Below are 17,137 nucleotides of genomic sequence, written 5' to 3'. Positions count from 1 at the left end.
ATAAAAAAGATCTTTTACTACAGAAACATCTGAGAGTAACGAGACGCCTTCGTTTCTAAAAATACAACTCGGTTTTAAAGCCGACGTTCGTGTGAAGGGAGGACGATGAAAGCAGAAGCAAAACTGTGAACTGTGAACACCGCCCTTTATTGACCACAGCCTGTGGCTCCGCCCACCCCTATCAATCAAACATGTCGCAAAGATAAAAACATTGAAATGTTGAAACACAGCTTCAGTCTGTCTCTGTCAGATGATTTGAAAAAGAGCGAAGGCCGAACGGCGGCGCAGAAGCCAGCTGAGGCAGGAGGCGACCTTGAAGACAAAAAGCAGGGCGCAGCAGCCCTCGCGTCTGACTGCGTGTTTGTTGTTGGCGTTGCCTCTTTGTGAGTCTCTGCTGCCGCCTTTGTGTTCGGCTGATGAAGCCGGTGTGTTCAGGGAAAGTCAGACTATTGGATTTCATCTCATCAGGGAGAGTTTTTTTTTTTTTGTCCATTCGTAGTTGATTTCAGGGACGGATGTCGTCCATTTTTATCTTACTTCAAAGACACAAAAAGCTTGAAAATAAAAACACCGATGCGCACAGAGAAGCAGGAAGCAACAAGCTTTACAGACAAGCATTCCTGAGCCCATGCAGCGATTTCCATTACAGAAACTCAGGTGTGAGTAAGTCACATTTTTCTTTTTTTTTTCCAAACTGTGTTTCTATGCTGCTGTGACGACTAAATTTCCCCACTGAGGGATTAATAAAGTCTAAAGTCTTAAATGCATAAAAATAACCAAAACCAGGAGCTAAAAGAGGCTAAAGAGAAAAGCGGATAATAAAGGTTTGTGTTCGACTCTCCGGACCCGGCTGGTTAACAGCGCGGCTGTCGGAGGTCCGAGGTCGGGAGGTCTCGGTCGAACGCACAGAGAGTCCATTCACTCGTTCGTTCGGTCGACCATCAGAGCAAATGTCACTCCGAACATTCGGCCCAGTGTTTCAGCGGCAGGAAGTTCACCGAAGTCAGGACGCACGACGCCGCCGTCTCCAGAACCGCCGGAAGACGTGACGATGGTTCAAACCAAAGATCCTGGTTTGGGGTAAAAAAAAAAAATACAGACTTTGTCGGAGGTTGAGTGGAACCTGGAATTGAAGGCTTTTTAATTTACAGTCCACAGCAGCAAAGGTTTGAAAAACTGTTTTCCTTCAAAAGGCTCGGTCGAAGCTAACGAGCTAAATCTAAAGATTAACGGGGAAAACATCTCGGCCTCATCTCGAATTCCTGTTTCAAGTTTGAGAAGCAAAAAAGCAAACTCGCATAAGCAGACTTTCATTTCATGCTCTTTTATGATACCTTTCATGTTTAAGTTATTGCATAACCTGTTGCGTCTACAGAAAGCAGGCTTCTCGTGGCGACGTACAATCGAGCAGTTTGGACAGGAAGTCGGTGGAATTGCGTCATCGCCTGAATAAAATGTTACACTTTTATTTTGTTGTTTGTTTTACCTAAGTAGCTCTCAGAAGAAGAAAAAAAAGGTTGGTGACATCTGGTGTAAAAAGACTTTAAGAAACAATCTGAGACAAAGTATTAAAATTTTAACGCTAATCTGCACTAAAAATGACCAAAATATATGCTGATGATGACGACGTCTTTTTATAGCGTCAAACAACTAATCAATAACAAACTAATCAGAAAAACAAACACTTGATAGAATATCTGAGAATTTTTTTAAGTTGAGGTCTACTTTGATTCTGCAGTTGGACTCATCGGCTAACATGGAAGGGGGCGGGGCTTATAACCTACACTGCAACCAGCCAGCAGGGGGCGCACCGGATATTCTGGCTTCACATGTCGGCTTTCTTCACGTACAGTTATCTGTCTGTGTTTGTACTGTGACGGATCTGAGTTGAGCGCCGAGGACACTAAGCCCCGCCCACCTACAGCGGAATCCTGACTACCACAGGCCTGTCAATCAAACAGGCACACCCTCCCATATATTCTGCTATTTGAGGCCAAATATCAAATTAATAACGGGATTATTTTCAGATGGACCACCAGGAAACTAATAAGAAGGAGTGACTTTAGCTAACGACTTGTGGAAAACATTTACTGACTTTGTATTTGATGAGAGAAGTTGAATGGGAGTCTATGGAGCCAGAGGCTTTTTTGTTGCGAGCCCCTAGTGGCCCTCTGTGGTATTGCAGCTTTAAGGCACTTCTGCACAAGCATCACTTTTGTGACCCGGAATCTACATCCACGAACAGTCTACGACAAAATCGACAACTTGGGAGACGAGTCTGTGATTTCCATGTTTACATTTCAAATTAAAAGCCGCTGTATCAAAATAAAAGCCCTCCAAGTGTTTCACACGCTGCGTACTAGTTTCAAGCTGGTCTTCTTTTGTCTGTGAAGCCTGTTTGTGTGTGTTTACGTGTCTTCTGTCTCATCTCGTGTGTGTTGTTTGTTTTTTGCCGGTCGGATTCGAAGCGTTCGTAAACCGTCCGCTCATTTTCATGTCAGAATTCCTCCAAACAAACCGGACTAACCTGATTTGAAAACCCGTATGATCGACTGACTTCCCTCCTGAAAGTGGGACGAAAACGGCAGCTGTCTCACCTCAGGAGTCAGGAGTCTCTGTTAAAGTTAAAGTCTACGACGGAGACGGAACCTGCAGGGAACCACCGACCCAGAGGGTGAAGAGGACGGGTGGGGTGGGGGAGGAGGGGTGGAGGGGAAGGTTGGCACATTTCTGAGTGTTGCATCATCAGCTAACAGAGACTCATCTGCAAATATTTTAATAACTAACAGATCAGATGAGTTTTTTAATGTCGGAACAACATGCGACACCGACGGGCTGGTTAATAACTGACGGAGGAGAACGAAGCGTCAGGTTTTCTATCCGGCTTAATGAGGATGTGTCGTTTACGCGCCGATCCTGAACGCCTCAGAAGAATACGTTAATAGAAAAAAAAAAAAAAACAGGTTCAGGACAGAATATTAATTTATTAACATACAAACTGAGCTTTAAGAAAAATATTATTCTTCCTGTTAAAAAATGCCGACGTGCTGCACTGTTAGTGCCAATATTAAAATTAATTAAAGATATAATTAATTGATTAATAATTAATTCGCTCGTTTTATACTAATTTCCGAACATTTTTCTCTGTTAATAAATCACGATGCCGTGTTTGTTCCTGCCGCGGCGGTGCAAGTTTACGTCATCGACTTTATAGAAAAAAATTATTTCCGACTGGCTGCACGTGTCTGAGACGTGTTCGGTCGCGGTGCACATGGGAGAACACGACTCCCCCAACACGCCATGATGTCACTCAAAACCCCGAGTCAGAGGAGCTCCACCGGTTCTACGGGTTCCACCGGTTCTACGGGTTCCACTGGTTCTACGGGTTCCACCGGTTCTACGGGTTCCACCGGTTCTACGGGTTCTATGGGTTTCTACTTTTTTCTATTTAATCTGTGCCTCTGAACTAAAGTCTGTTTGATTTTTATTTCCAGTGCAGAAAAATATAAACTAAAGCCCACAAATAGGCCACCAGTCGATTTTAATCCCCATTAAACCTGCCTCTGACACACACACACACACACACACACACACACACACACACACACACACACACACACACACACACACACACACACACGATCAGTAGATTAGGCTGCCTGCCTTCATTCACTAATCTGTGGAGTTAATCTGATGGTTGTAACTCTGAAAACTGAGACTTTATAGAGCTGTAATCTGCATATATGGAGCACACACACACTAAAACATAAAACACACACACACACACACACTTCAATACACACACAGTATGTGCAGCGTCTCAGAGCTTTGATGCAGGTTGTCGCTGCAGAGTCACCGAACTGCTGCTGAACTGGAAACTGAGTTCAATCTCAGGTCCCGTATACACCTGATCCAGATCCTGACCTCTGACCCCCTCTGTGTTAACAGCTGATCCTGTGACACTCGTAGATGGGATATAAAAATGTTCGTAGCTTCCAGGTCTGTAAAATGGTTCTGATCCAGAAGTGTCTTCAGCTGCAATACCAGCGAGTGCCACTAGAGGTCGGCTCCAAAAAGCCTCCGGCTCCATAGACTCCCATTCAACTTCTCTCATCAAATCCAAAGTGAATAAAATGTGTCCATCAGTTATCTCGGTGTTGTTAGCTAAAGTCACTCCTTCTTCTTAGTTTTCTGGAGGTCCATCTGAAAATAATCCCTCATTCATTAGAAAAGAAGATTCAAGAAGACCTGTTTTTGGGGGCGTGTCTGTTTGATTGACAGGCCTGTGGTGCAGTCAGGTTACAGTTATCGGTGGGCGGGACGTAGTATCGTCAGGTTTCCAATCAGATCAGTCAGATCTACCACTTACCTCCTCCCGCCAGCTTGCCCAAATATGGTCACTTCCTGCTTGAAACCGCTCCAAATTAGTAAAGATGGTGACGGACAGAATCTGAACTGGAGGCTTTGTAACGTTCGCAAACCAATGATGACATCACTGCTGGATGCTGATTGGTGGCGCTGTTACATGTGACGACGACCTGTACTAAATTATATTCATTATGTTCTTGTTCTGCTTGTTAATCTGCAGCCGAACGGAGGGAATGATTTACTGTCCCTGTGAGTCACTGTGTGTGTGTGTGTGTGTGTGTGTGTGTGTGTGTGTGTGCGTGCGTGCGTGCGTGCGTGCGTGTGCGTGCGTGCGTGCGTGCGTGCGTATGTGTGTGTGTCTCTGTTTCTAAATTGGGGGTGTAATAGATGCCGGTGAATGAAGACAGCTGCAGTCCAAGATACCAATTATACACAAACACACACACACACACACACACACACACACACACACACACACACACACACACACACACACACACACACACACACACACACACACTCAGACTGTGTAATCTTCAGGGTGATGCAGTGACAACACATTATTCCACAGTCTGTAATCTGACCACAGAGAGCAGTCACTTAAAGGAACAGTTTAACATTTAAAGGAACAGTTTAACATTTAAAGGAACAGTTTAACATTTAAAGGAACAGCTCACAGTGTCCAATTCGTGTATGAACATCCTGAACGTCCCTTCTCTGAACTGTCCATTTTTACTCATTAAAGAGTTTTTCTGGTCTGAAGATGTAGGATAATGTATTCTGCACGGGTTGTATATTTCTATTCTATTATGATAATAGGCTGTATAACTAAAATAAAATAGACTTAGATAGACAGACAGACAGACAGGCAGAGGGACAGGCAGACAGGAGGACAGACAGGGAGACAGACAGGGGGACAGACAGACAGAGGGATAGACAGGGAGACAGGCAGACAGAAATAGAGGAAAAAGGAAGGAAGAGGGAGAACAAGCGGAGGAAATGTGAACACTGAGACAGTAAAAACAGGTCATTGTAGCACTCAGGAGGAACTTCCTCCTTCATTACACACACACGCACACACACACAATGACACACACACACACACACACACACACACACACACACACACACACACACACACACACACACACACACACACACACACACACACACACACACACACACACACACACACAGACACAGCATCAGAGTGAAGCAGCGTCTCAACCTCTAAATATAAACTTTAAGATGTCGGAACACTTGAACGCATCGTTACGACCTGTCCAAATAAAACAACTGTCGCACAAATAAAATAACTGTCGTACAAATAAAACAACTGTCGTACAAATAAAACAACTGTCATACAAATAAAAAACAGTCGCACAAATAAAACAACTGTCGTACAAATAAAACAACTGTCATACAAATAAAAAACAGTCGCACAAATAAAACAACTGTCGTACAAATAAAACAACAGTCGTACAAATAAAATAACTGTCGTACAAATAAAACAACTGTCGTACAAATAAAACAACTGTCATACAAATAAAAAACAGTCGCACAAATAAAACAACTGTCGTACAAATAAAACAACTGTCATACAAATAAAAAACAGTCGCACAAATAAAACAACTGTCGTACAAATAAAACAACTGTCATACAAATAAAACAACTGTCGTACAAATAAAACAACTGTCGTACAAATAAAAAACAGTCGCACAAATAAAACAACAGTTGTACAAATACCACAACTGTCATATTATCATGATAGTATTACTGCTCCTGTTGGTTGTAACATCATCATTGTTGTTGTTTGTCGTAGTATTATTATTGATTGTGAGGTTGTTTTTGTTTACTGATCCCTCCTCTGTGGACCTTCATGTCCGGTCGCTTCACGCAGCGCTCCGGCCGTCGACACTGGAGCTGTGTGCCGTCAATAAAGCCATTTGAATGAACTCCCGTCTTTTCACTCGGCCGCTTTCTTCTTCTTTGTCCGCCGCCTGTGTTTAAATAAAGGCTCTCTGTTGAGGCCCGACTGTTCATTAACACTGTTCACCCCGCAGCCTTTCAATAAAGTTCATTTAAATTCACGTCCTTTTGTGCTGCCGGTCTTTGTCAGCAGCTAAAGAAACAGTGTCGGAGCCGCGGAGTTTCAATAAAAAAGTGATTCAATCTGCTGCCGCAAGGATCCCGTTCTCAATAAAGTTCCCTTTAGTGGTTCTGATTACCTTTAAATACCAGCGGGCCCGCGGGGCGCCTTAACGTCCGCTGACAACGACAACAACACGAGACGGGAATATTTTTCACACTTTTGCTTTGATTAAACCTTAAAATTTGAGGTTTGATCAGAGAAAACTTCTTTTGATTACTGGAAGCAGAAAAATTTAACCAGCTGGAAGAAACACGTGTGAACTACAGCAGACGGACGTGTAAACGTGGAAGATATCATTATGTCATGTATGTACCCCCCCTCCCCCTCTCCACTTCCCCTCCCCTCCCCCGCAGCTCACTCTGTATCATCGTTGTCATCGTGAGACTGTGTTTGACGGGCCGTTTCAGGACCACTGCACATGTCAAAACATCAGTCTGTGATTGGTCGGTCTGACTGCCAATCAAAGGTGACAAGTGGGCGGGTCTCCGGACTGATGAAGATCTTCTGACACACGAACTGTTTTGTCACTGATGTTTTTTTTCAGTTAAGGGTACGTGGACTCCGAAATGTTACAAACTAGTTCTGGATGGCTGTTTTTTTCTGGCTGTTTCTAACTGTGTGGTTTTAGCTGACTGTTTCTGGCTGATTGGTTCTAGATGCTTGGTTCTGGTGATCTAGTCTTGATGTCCGGTTCTGGATGACTGTTTTTGGCTGGCTGGTTCAATCTATTGCTGACTGGTTCTGAATGACTAGTTCTTGATAACTAGTTCTGAAGGTCTGGTTCTGACTCAATGGTTCTTGATAACTGGTTCTGGCTGGTTCTTGGTGACTGTCTCTGGCTTCACTTTAACATCAAAGAGAATATGTTATCACAGCCAATTATAAACACACACACACGTTTTGGTATTACTATCATTCTGAGGTCCCCGTGTGCTCCCCGTCAGCCATACTCTTCATCACCATGGTTACCTCCACCATCTCCATGGAAACCTCGACCATCCCGGGAACACGCCTGTCTTTAACCACGAAGGGAGTTTCTTTTCTGTCCTTGCAGGAGTCTTGAAACAAAAACCTGATCTGATCCGGTTCCAATCCGCGAACCGAAAAGACGGCGCTAACGTGAAGCGTCAGGTTCGGACTTCAGACCGCCTACGATGGAAAGTAGCGGTGACGTCACACCTGGCTACGTCCATGTTTATATACAGGCTGTGGTCGACATCACGAACACGTTCTGGAAGTCGTCATGAAGCGAGAGAAAGTTAAATAACAGGCGAGTCTTTGTCGTCAAAACATCATGAGGCGTCCGAGAGGAGACTTCGGTTACCATCGGGGATCCGGTAAACGCAATAAAACCGACAACTCTCCTGCTGACGCCCAGTTTTAGTCCGGATGAGGTGGCAACCAACAGTGACGTAACCCATTAGTTTCGCAACTGCCGTTAGTTCGGTATTTCAATTGTCACCATCTTTGCTAGTTCGGAGCGGTTTGGAGAACGAAGTGACCATATTTGGACGAGCTGGTGGGGGAGGAGCCACTATCATCTGAACTTGTTACGGATGTTCAGCTGCGTTCAGGTCAACCTGACAAATTCTCTAAATGCAAGTTAACAAACAGCTAACAATGCTAACAAACAGCTAAGAAAGCTAACAAACAGCTAACAACTAAATATTAAAATTAATAAACAGCTAAGTTTGCAAAAAAACCAGCTAAACTCAAGTTAACAAACAGCTAACAAGCACCTAATTTTGCAAAAATGTCCCCCAGTCTGAGTCTGGGGGACTAAATTCACGGTGACACGACCAACGCAAACGTTTAAGAAAACCTACCTGGTGTCTCCTGAACGCACGCACCTTCTTCTTTGTTCTCAGAGTGAAGCTCCGCCCCTCTGTTGACCATTTACCGAAGTTTGACCCAGCGGAAATCACTGCATGGGCTCAGGGACACTCGGCCGTAAGCGGGCGTGTTCAAGATTGCCCGTTTCCAAAATCAGATTTTTCTCTGCTCCAGTTTCAGGTCCGTGTTTACATCACAGATGCTCACGTTGCCAGCGGTGACGTTGACGTGTGGAACTGATGTTGATCAAGAGAATAAAGATGAAGAAGGTCGATAACGAACTGTAGCTCAGAGGACATTTTGTTTTTAATTCAGGGCTGAATGTCAGCAAGTTTATAGGGGGAAATTTTGAAGTACAGTTTATCTTCATATAAAATGTATAAACAGCCACGTGTTTTGTGTGTTGTCCTCGTTGTGTGTCCACGTGTGTGTTTGTGCGGAAGACACCAGAGTGAATTAAGAATCTGTTTGATTCAAAAAGCTTCCAAGAAATTAGGCGGAAAAATACGTGACAGAAGAATAAAGTGAAGGAAGAAAGTGACTCCAGCAGCCTGTCTGTCTGACAGGCAGCGAGACAGCTGGTTAGCACGGTGTATGTCTTGTGTCAGTGTGTGTGTGTGTGTGTGTGTGTGTGTGTGTGTGTGTGTGTGTGTGTGTGTGTGTGCGTTGGCTCCACAGGGAGCGATTGAGAGAAACCAGCTTCTTTATGGATTATTAATATCACCTCCAGCTACACACACAGTCAGTGTGTGTGTGATCTGATACACACACGGGGGAGGAGGGTGTGTGTGTGTGTGTGTGTGTGTGTGTGTGTGTGTGTGTGTATGCGCGTGTGCGTCTGTGTGTATGTGTGTGTGGGTGGGTGGGTGGGTGGGGGAGGGTTGGGTGAGTTTGAGGAATGGGGGGTTTGAAGGGTGGGGGGCTCAGCAGTTGGTGCGATCAAGGACACTTCATTCACACTCCACTCAACTCTGTGTGTGTGTGTGTGTGTGTGTGTGTGTGTGTGTGTGTGTGTGTGTGTGTGTGTGTGTGTGTGTGTGTGTTGTTAGCATAATCGGTTTGGAGGCTCCGCCCTAATCTGGGATCAACAATAGTCCCCCAACACCCCCCCAGAACTCCACCCTCCCTCCCCCTCCACTCGTCTTTGTGAGTTTCTTGTTTGTTTCAACTCGTCCTCCGGTTGCCCTCTGACCCCCCCCCCCCACCACCACCCCCCCAACACACACACACACTTCCTCCTCCCGTCACTTCAGGTTGGGGACGTCACGTAAAAACGTCAACCAACATCAAACACATCTGCGTTAAAATCGCACAGAATCTGAATGGACTCTGGTTCACTGCAGAACCGCTTCTCTCTCCGAGTGTTTTCTCGCTTTCTCTCCGAGCATCTTGGACGAGTGCAGACTGAGAATGGCCTTGCGGAGAACTACAAAGGACTCACGGCGCTCCGAGCGTTACGGAGACGAGGCTGAACGGTCAATCGGACCTGGCAGGAGCGCTCGCCGCGCCCTGCTGACAGAACATCTGACTCCTGAAAGACATCAGGCGGCGGACTTTCTGTTCTCATAAATGAAACATGGTTTCACGATCAATAAATTCTTTTCGCTATACCTGGAATATCTAAAATAACAGTCACCGGACCAGGAACACATGCTGTCGACGTACCACTGAAGGCTAATGCCAAGTTAGCGCTTGGACCACAGACTGGATAGAAAAGAGTTCGTAGCTTCAGGTCTGAAAAATGAGGGCGATGTAGAAGTGCCTTAAGCTGCAATACCAGCGAGTGCCACTAGAGGTCGGCTCCAAAAAGCCTCCGGCTCCATAGACTCCCATTCAACTTCTCTCATCAAATCCAAAGTGAATAAAATGTGTCCATCAGTTATCTCGGTGTTGTTAGCTAAAGTCACTCCTTCTTATTAGTTTTCTGGAGGTCCATCTGAAAATAATCCCTCATTCATTAGAAAAGAAGATTCAAGAAGACCTGTTTTGGGGGGGGGTTTGGGTTTCCAATCAGATCATTCAGATCCACTGCTGGCTCCTCCCCCAGTTTGTCCAAATATGGTCACTTCCTGCTCCGAACCGCTCTGAACTAGCAAAGATGGTGACGGACAGAATCTGAACTGGAGGCTTCGTAACGTTCACAAACCAACGATGACATCACTGATTGGTTAATTCCTGCTGAGTCAGGGTTACAAATGTGGGGGCTTGTCCGGGTTTTTAGATCTCGTTCATTATTTTGAGTTATTCTACAAGATTTTGTGGTACATTTCTTGCAGCCTGTCTCTCCCTCCGACTGCAGGCTGAACTGGAGGCTTCGTAACGGACGTTCACAAACCAACGTGGCGACGTCACTGTTGGCTGATGTTTGGTACGAAGGAAGGATCACATTAAGGCGCGGCTGATCTCGACACCAAACGGACGCCACCTGTGTTTCTCTGGAAGGACTCAACACCTTGACTACAGCTTGACACTTAACACCACCCATAGTAAGACAAACACAACGCTTATGCAACGGGACACCTGGACTTTCCTCACCAACTCACCTCAGACCGGGCGAGAACGACCTCGACTCCGACAACCAAACTTCCCCCTCGAAAAAGCTGCTTTTACCGACGCCCCTCGGTAGACAGCCCGGTACAGCAGCTGACAAAAAGCCCTCCAGCAACACGACCAAATGTTGGCTGCCATCACTACCACATCCTCTCTGTGTCACATCACACACCCCCGCCCCTTGGACACCATCTGTTTTAAGCTCCTCCCACCAGGAAGGTGCTTCAGGTCAATCAACACAAAAGAGAGACTATCCCGCTCTGATTTGAGATATCGATCCATGAAAACCAACAGCTGGATCAGTCTGATTATGGCCTCCAACACTCAGCTCGGGGGTGTGGGGGGAGGAGGGTGAAATGCATTTTGGGATACCAACCAAAAGTGTGCTGATAAAACAAGAGGAGACTCTTAAGACTTAAAAAGTGTTCGGAGACATTTATGTAGGACAAAAAGGAAAAAATGATGGAGCGTGATTTAGGAGGAGATACACAACACACACACACACACACACACACACACACACACACACACACACACACACACACACACACACACACACACACACACACACACACACGAACACACACACATGAACACACACGCCCTCCTGAGGTTTGGTGTGTGCGTCGACGTGGTTCAGATCAGCAGCAGGCGGCCGCTGGCTGAGAGTCCCCGAGGAATCAAACCAGCAACTCTTTCATCTGCAGGAACAGATGAAGCGCACACACATACACACACGCATGCACGCACGCACGCACACACGCACACACACACACACACACACACAGACATCCTCTGATGTTCTGCAGCTTCTGGGTTTCATTCAGGATTAAAGGGTCAGTTCACCTCCAGTGTTTTTCACCACTCTGAGACTGCCGACGGTCGTTTGTGACTTTTTATGATGGAAGATTTTACTTTAACTTTAATTTAAGATGATAAACTAATACAAAAAACTACATTTCATCATTATTTGCTGTTTTTAAACGTCCACTTGACTGTTAAAGGAGAAAATTAACCCGACAGGTTAATCGAGGATGTTAATGAGCTGCTGCCGTGAGAGATTTAACGATTTAGTAAAAAAAAAGATATTCCAATTTTTTTTTTTCACAAAAAACATGCAAAATAAAAAAATAAAAACAGCACGGCTGCAGGGGGGGAAATATAATTTTCATTATTGATCGATTATTCGATCATTTTGTTCCATAAAACATTAGAAGACGGCGAGAACGGCAGCAGGTGACATCATCGAACGTCTCACTCTGTCCGACTGATCGATCAACCGACTAATCGCTGCAGAGGACAGACGGGCCGTCGGACCGAGACACGGGATGACATCATCACGGTCCTGTGCTTGTTTGTAAACAAATCCATTTAAAAATCAGTTTCGCTGCGTATTATATGTAATTAAAAAACTAAATGGGAGGATTTTCAAATTTTGTAAGACCAAAGAAAACATATCAAATGATGAAACGGAGACATTTTACTGATAACAAGCTGGATGGTCCCTCTCCTCCTCTTTCTCCTCCTCCTCCTTCTCTGATTTCCAAAAAAGAATCTCAGGTTGCGATTCGTCAAACAAGAGGACAGTTTTCCAACTTCAGCTCAGTCCATCTTAAAGAAGGCGGCGGTGTTTCTGGATCATGTTCATATCTGGTTTCTTCTTTGTAGAGTTTTAACCAGCGATGAACTGAACTGTGTTCACAGACAACGGTTTTCAGAAGTGTTCCTGAGCCCATGCAGTGATTTCCACTCCAGAATTGTGTCTGTTTTATCAACGCAGTGCCGCCGGTTTTAAAGTCAACCCGCCGATGTTCGTTTTTCTGTGTTTTTTTAGGATGTCCTTCTCTGCTGCCGCTCATCATCGACTTTAATCTGAAGACTTTCAGATGAACGGAGAAGAGAAACCGTCCTCACCGGTTTAGTCCTAAACTAAAGTGAGTCGTGAACCTGCTGCTGAACTCTAAACTCCGGCTGAACATCACATTCAGTGAGTTAAAAACAGGCAGATCAGAGTTTTACCTGCTGAAACGAATCAACACCGAACATTTTTACACTTCAGAGTTTCCACAGTAGAAAACAAAGAACCTTCCTTTGTCACAAATATAATTGTGATGACTCAAACCCGCCTTCTGCTTCCTCGTATATCCGCTCGGTGCCTCAACTTAAAACATTAAACAAAAAAAATAATTAAAGGGAAAATGAAAAAAAAAAAAAAACTGACCTAAAAAATATAAAACTTTTTTTAATTGGTAGAATATTAATTCATCTTAAAACGAAACCTGCAGAAACACAGCAGCACATGTACAGGAATGTGCCCGCGCGCGCACACACACACACACACACACACACACACACACACACACACACACACACACACACACACACACACACACACACACACACACACTCAGGGGGTGTAAAGTTGAGTTTAACAGATGGTCCCACAGATTGTATCAGAAACTGACGGTTAATCACACACACAGCAACAAAAACAACACACACACACACACACACACACACACACACACACACACACACACACACACACACACACACACACACACACACACACACACACACACACACACACCGGGGTGTTTGCATCCCTCCAGAGGACTTCACGCTGACTTACATTCACCTCCTGCAGACCGACTCGGACCTCAAACTCCTCACCGAGGCTTAACGACGGCATTGTGGGGACGCGACACACTGAACAGATTCATGTCCCCACATCGTCCGTAGGACGAGAACACACACACACACACACACACACACACACACACACACACACACACACACACACACACACACACACACACACACACACACACACACACACACACACACACAGTCGTCTGGCTGCGGGTTAAAGGAAACTTCCACTCCAACAAAGTGTCCTTCTGTTCTTCTCGCAGCTGAAAACAACAAACAGCTGAGAGGCTTCAGAACATTCGGATCACAGGACCGTTCTCCATCCAGAGTCCGTCGTCACGGCTCGATTTACGAAACGTGACGGACGTTCGTCACGTCATCTGCCGGAGGGAACGGGAGTCGGTGGCTCGGCCCGTCACACTTCAGCTGCATTATTTCTCTTAATACAATCAACTATTTCCATTTGTTGATCGATCAGATCACCTAATCAATCAGCTGAAATGAAGTTGTTGCCAAGTATGATATTAGGTGGTTGCTAAGGTGATATTAGGTCGTTGCTAAGTATGATTTTATGTGGTTGCTAAGTATGATTTTATGTGGTTGCTAAGTATGATTTTAGGTGGTTGCTAAGGGGATATTAGCTGGTTTCTAAGTGTGATTTTAGGGGCCCACAACAAACCTGTATTCATTTGAACTTCACAATAAAAGCCTCCCAGTAAAGTCCTTCGAGTATTTTTTTAATTCAGCGTTTGTCACCTGAACGTGTTTCTTGCCTCAGCCGTCGTATAAGTGTAAACTACAATAATCATATCGATCAATATGAAAATATAATGAGACCATGTTCTTTGCCATTGGCTCCCATGCTAACATTAGTTCCCATGCTAACATTAGTTCCCATGCTAACATTGGCTCCCATGCTAACATTAGTTCCCATGCTAACATTAGCTCCCATGCCAACATTAGTTCCCATGCTAACATTAGTTCCCATGCTAACATTAGTTCCCATGCTAACATTAGTTCCCATGCCAACATTAGTTCCCATGCTAACATTAGTTCCCATGCTAACATTAGCTCCCATGCTAACATTAGTTCCCATGCTAACATTAGCTCCCATGCTAACATTAGCTCCCATGCTAACATTAGTTCCCATGCTAACATTAGTTCCCATGCTAACATTAGTTCCCATGCCAACATTAGTTCCCATGCTAACATTAGTTCCCATGCTAACATTTTGCATTAAAGCAGAAAACTGAATCATCAGTTTGAGATGTTTAGGAAACTGGAACACCGAATGTACTGGTGTTACTGGTGTAAATCCAGTTGGATTAAACATTTAGATTACAGCATATTAACAGTGTGTGTGCGCGTGTGTGTGTGTGTGTGTGTGTGTGTGTGTGTGTGTGTGTGTGTGTGTGTGTGTGTGTGTGTGTGTGTGTGTGTGTGTGTGTGTGGATTAGAGGTGGTAAAGCAGAAACAGTAATCTGACTCTGAATCTGGACTCAGACTAAACCCTTCAGATTAGTCAAATGGATGTTTCAGTTAAATAATCTTCATCTCACTGATGATGATGATGATGATGATGATAATGAGGAGGAGGAGGAGGATGATGTCACTTGCTTTCATACAGGTCACATGACCCGGCGGGGTCAGCGGGTCGCCTCATCTTCTTTCAAGGGTTCTGGGTTAAACATGTTTTCACCAGACTCCATTCAGAAAACAACAAATTAACAAATTTAATCAGTGCGTTCCTGAACCTCGTCTGTCAGGGCTCCATTTTATACAATGAAACACATCAACACACAACATCTGAAAAAATAGAGCTGCACCCGCCATCAGCAGCAGCGTTCGTCTCCCACCAGACTTCATTTCATTTGACTGTAATTTTCAATCAATGGTGAAAATTAAATTTAATCAAACGGAGATCATAATCAACCAATCAGCTCCTAGTGACCTCATCAAACCGGTCACAGACCATCTGAATTCAGATTTATTTTTAATTTCTAAATTTTTTGGGGCAGAAAAATCTGCAGCTCGTTGATTCTCATCAGGTTTTAACGACTTTGAATTTATCTGCCGTCTCTTTGTGTGTAAATCTGAGTAGAAATTATAATGAACTCATACTAATGTATTAAACTGAAATAATGTGTTTCTTAATCGAGCGAGAGAATTAATATTTTCATGTTTTAATTAAACTTCTGACAGTAAAATTGTCATTTTGTGAGATTTTGTTTGTAACAGAAGTCCATTCTGAAAATCCGCCGGTTCAAGAAAATCTCAGATGTTTCTGGAAGGAGTCCAAACTCACTATGACCTCGAGCAAACGTTTAAATTCAAAAATAAAAAAAGGTTTAAATGTTCTGCAGGAGAAACTGAGCTGCAGATAAAGAACCACAGAGACCGGAAGTCCAACAGAACCGAGACACGGCGGTCTGACCTGATCCGGATCTGCTGAACCGACACGGGGACCGACAGGAACACGGCCCGTTCAAAGACTCGAGAGGCTTTAAAAACAGAACCAGAACCAGGCTGAAGGCTCTTTGAAGTTCTGTTGTGTCCCTGGAGCTTGACGGGCCCCTGAGGACCCCTGAGGACCCCCCAGTGGATGGTGGAGGTCGCAGGGGGCCGCTGACATTTGCCCATTTTGCCCACTTAAAGCGAACAGATTCATTTGGAGTCTGTTTGTGTCTCTGAGGGACGAGAAGGTTAATCAACTTGTGTTTTGTTTTTTGTTCGTGTTCTCAGAGGGGTCACGTGACGCAGACTCCCCTCGGGCCACGTAACGCCATCAAAGGTGACTCCTACATTAACTGCGTAAAAAAATAAAATCAGCAACAGCAGCGTGCGTGTGTGTGTGTGTGTGTGTGTGTGTGTGTGTGTGTGTGTGTGTGTGTGTGCTGGAATGTCAGCTATTCAGTGGCTGCTGCGAGCTGAGCCGAGCCGTGCCGGCCAGGACAGGCTGGGAGCAGCAGACACGCACAGAAACACAGTAATGAGACCGGTCCGACAAAATGAACACCAGAACCAGAACCGGGGACCGGGGACCGGGTTTCAGGTCTCTCAGTCCGCTGTCGAGTTCGGCTCACTCACACTCCACCGACCAGACTCCGTTACAGAAATCTCTACTTTTAAACTCTCGGCACTGCACCGCTCCGTTTAACGGCAGCGGGAATGAACCCGGTGAAACGGACACTGGACGTTGACACATCATCACAGTTTATGAGCCGCATTAAAGACCGTTCCGCCTCGGTCCCGAACCCACTTTCAGCCGAATCTTTCAGCCGAACCGTCAAACAGAAAACCGACAACATCTAAAAAGCGTCTGATTTCTAAACGGAGTCCGGTGTGTCGCTGTCAGACACGCCTGACTCGCACACGCGCCTTCCTTCCTGCAGCAGCTGCAAATCGGGGCAACTTGGAGCCGTGGAAAAAAAAAAAGAGGGGGGAAGGGGGGCGGGGAGGGTCACGGCGTGATCCGGGTCAGACTCACCTGAGGTCGGCGGGCTGCTCCGCGGTCCTCCGGAGTCCGAGTCGCCCGAGAAAACTTCCAGAAAAAAAATCCCGCAGAGACCCGGACCTGCGCGA

At 45.1% G+C, this 17,137-nt stretch overlaps 1 protein-coding gene across 1 annotated transcript in view; it reads right to left on the bottom strand.

Moving 5' to 3' along the window:
- plxnb3 (plexin B3) overlaps positions 1-17,137 on the bottom strand; it is a 57,890-nt gene extending 40,753 nt beyond the window's left edge. The window contains exon 1 of the mRNA XM_069716548.1: positions 17,043-17,137. The gene's annotated coding sequence lies outside the window, so the exon portion shown is untranslated. The remainder of the gene's footprint in view (positions 1-17,042) is intronic.

This window comes from Brachyistius frenatus, unplaced genomic scaffold, assembly GCF_029030835.1.
Source record: "Brachyistius frenatus isolate BFR_SWC_R1_liver_20210118 unplaced genomic scaffold, ASM2903083v1 Contig_159, whole genome shotgun sequence".
Taxonomy (NCBI): Eukaryota; Metazoa; Chordata; class Actinopteri; family Embiotocidae; genus Brachyistius; species Brachyistius frenatus.
Note: the sequence above shows the minus strand (reverse complement) of the source record. Positions and strands in the feature narration are given on the sequence as shown.